We start from the raw sequence: 3,144 nt of genomic DNA on the forward strand, positions 1-3,144 counted from the left end.
AGACCAACTCGAAAAGGGAGATTTGAAGGATTCCCTTGGTAGCAGATTACTCACAGACGGCCTATCTGGAGAGCGGAGGCTTCAACAGAGACCTACAAGCGAGGGAGCCTAGCAACGCTCGATCCATCTGGGAAAGCTCTGAAGAGTGGAGGTCTACCAAAATGATTCTCTATCGAGTGGAGACCTGACTACACTCACGCCTGAAGTACTGGAAGCGGAGTCTCTGGAGAGCGGAGGCTTGATACAAACCTTCTCGAATGAGAGGAAGCCTGACCACGCTCGATCCACTAACTCTTAGGAATGGAGGTCTCAAACAGTAACCCTTGGATGAGGGGAGACCTAGCTACACTCACGCTTAAATGTACTAGAAGCGGAGCTTCTGGAGAACGGAGGCTTCAAAGGGAACTCTTTACATGAGAGGAAGCCTGCCAAGTTCAATCCACTGGCTCTGGGGAGTGAAGGTCTCAGTAATGCACCTTCGGTGAGGGGAGACCTGCCATACTCCACGCTCCACGGTACATGAGCTCACAGAAGAAGTCTACACGTAAGACTCTGTAGAGTGGAGGCTTCAAGTGAATCTCTTAGGAGAGAACAGCCTAACAACACTCGAGCTTGGTAGAGGGGCACTTAGCACCATACCAGAAGTAGTTAGCGAGGCCTAATGGGGCCTACAGCTATATACTGTGAGAATGTACTGGAAGCGGAGCTTTAAGGGGAGCGGCGGCTGCAGCTAGAAGGGTTCTCACAGAGAAAACCGCATCTAGCAGCTCTCGTCTAGGCCATGGAAAGGCTGTGAGAGCGAGATCATCATCATACCTCGGCTAGGCGAGAGGAGATCTATCAGCAGCACTTAAGGGTGGAGGCTTCTACAGAAAGACTCTCTTAGGAGAGGAAACCTACGACACCTCTGTCATCGCTCACCGTGGCAGGGAAGTCTGGAGAGGAGGTCTTAACAACACAACTCACTAGAGTGAGGGGAGACCTGGCTACACTCAGCCCCTATATCAGCACACGTTTAGTGTAAGTAGCGAGGCTCAGGAAGGAGCCTACAAGCTACTAGAGCTGCTTTTTATACAGGGGGTTTTTCTAAACTTCCTTACCTCTATTTTATTTTAGAAGCAGAGCCCTGGGGAGCGAAGGCTTCAGTACGCTAGCTCGAACGAGCGGCAGCCTAGAGCACTCAGACCCGGGATGTTTGCTTCATTGAAAGAGGGTGGAGATCTCAACCCAACGTCCCAGATTACATTCAGGTAAAGAGCGGAGTCTCTGCACGACTCTTACTGAGGAATGGGGAGTCTACCGTACCCAGTAACATTATAGACATGTATAGGCATGTATAATAATGTCTAAGCCGAGCTCACAATAGCGGAGGCTTCAGAGGATGACTCTCTTTGAGGGAGAGGAAGCCTGACAACGCTAAACCCCAACAGGAGTTACCACGAGTGGAGGTCTCAGCACACTCTCTTACACACGAGGGGAGACCTGGCTACACTCACGCTTAGGGACAGTAGAGCTACTGTGGAGCTCGATACTGCAAAAGTCTCACCCAAGCGGCTTTAGCTGGTAGACAGACAGTACATACATACACATATACATTTCTCAAATGTCTTGATTCATGTACCGGGCCATCAGATTGATCTTGGTCTCATCATTGGCCCGGCCCCAGAGTCTTGCGATGGAAAGGAGGCAAGTGGCTGAACGACGTGAGGGAAAACAGGATGGGGGACCCTAGGTACCCGATCCAGGCTTGCCACTACGCCTGCGCTGGATCGTTTCCCTTAGATCCCCTCTCCTATTACGCACGTCACGTCTCCTCTGAGACCGACTCCTCCCAGGAGGAGGGCCTCGAGTGGCCACGCTAGCCGTCTGGCCCTTTCTCTGGCCCGCAGACCGAGATGGACCGGGCTTTCCTCTGCGTTCGGGTGGGGGCGTGGGCCGACGAGGTATACATGACCTGAAAGCCGCTGAGCGCGCCTTCGCCTCCCTGAATCTTTCGACCACCGCCTCGACGGATGTGCCGAACAACTCGGAAGGCGAAACCGGCGCATCGAGGAGAAAGCGCTTTTCTTTCTCCTCGATGTCGGCCAAATTCACCCACAGATGTCTCTCTGTGGCCACCTGCCCACTGCGGTCACGGTCTGCTTTGTGGCCCTTAGGGACAAATCTGTGGTGCGGCGCAGCTCAGCTACCTCCTCCAGGGAAAGCCCCAGACCTCGGTCCAAGTCTTTCAGTAGATCAGCCTGGTATGCCTGCAACACTGCTACCGTGTGCAGAGCAGCACCAGCCTGACCCACTGCCGCGTATGCCCTGCCATTCAGCCGCGATGTTTCCTTTAGCGGCTTGGACGGCAGGGTTGGAGCCTTCAGCGTCGATGTTTCTCCCGCTGAGAGATAATTCGCAAATGTCTGCTCAATGGGAGGCATCGACGCATAACCATGCACACGCATTCCTTCGATATCAGCATAATTCACATGCTGATATCTGTGAATGCGGGCAGAAAAGGGTTTGTCCCATGTCTTCTCGATCTCATTGTGGAGATCGGGAAGAAATGGGAGGCTCACTTGAGTTGGCTTGTTATGGCCCGGAAGAAACCGCTCATCTAGTCTACTGAGAGCGGCCTCTTCCCTCACACGCTTCCACTGCAGATCTAGGCGGGAAGCAGCGCGGTCCATAACCAACATCAACTCACCATACGCGGGGCAGGCAGGCTGTACAGACTCACACTCATCCTCGTCCATACGAGCCACATCCTGCTCGCCCTGGCTTGAAGCCAGAAGAGCACTCGCCGCTGGATCAGATGATGCGAGAGACAGCACATCATCCGCCAGCAGCTCGTCCTCGTTTCCGGCCGACGGGCGTGAGAGATTCACACCTCTATCAAACTCGTCGGCCAGCTCCACCTGCGATCCCCACGATCTCAGCCGCCGGGCAGCCTCAGCTGCCGCGGGGCCAGAGCCGCGTGGGGCAGATGGATGTCCCAATCCCCTCGAGAAAAGGGACAAACGAGAACGTAGTTTCTTCATGGAGAAACTATCACAGTGCGGGCACTCTGTCCCCTCAAGGACAGAGCGCGCGTGCTCTTCACCCAAACAAAACACACATAGGTTGTGTGCGTCATCAGGTGTCAGATTTCTCTGACATGGA

Source organism: Garra rufa, chromosome 21, assembly GCF_049309525.1.
Source record: "Garra rufa chromosome 21, GarRuf1.0, whole genome shotgun sequence".
Lineage (NCBI taxonomy): Eukaryota > Metazoa > Chordata > Actinopteri > Cypriniformes > Cyprinidae > Garra > Garra rufa.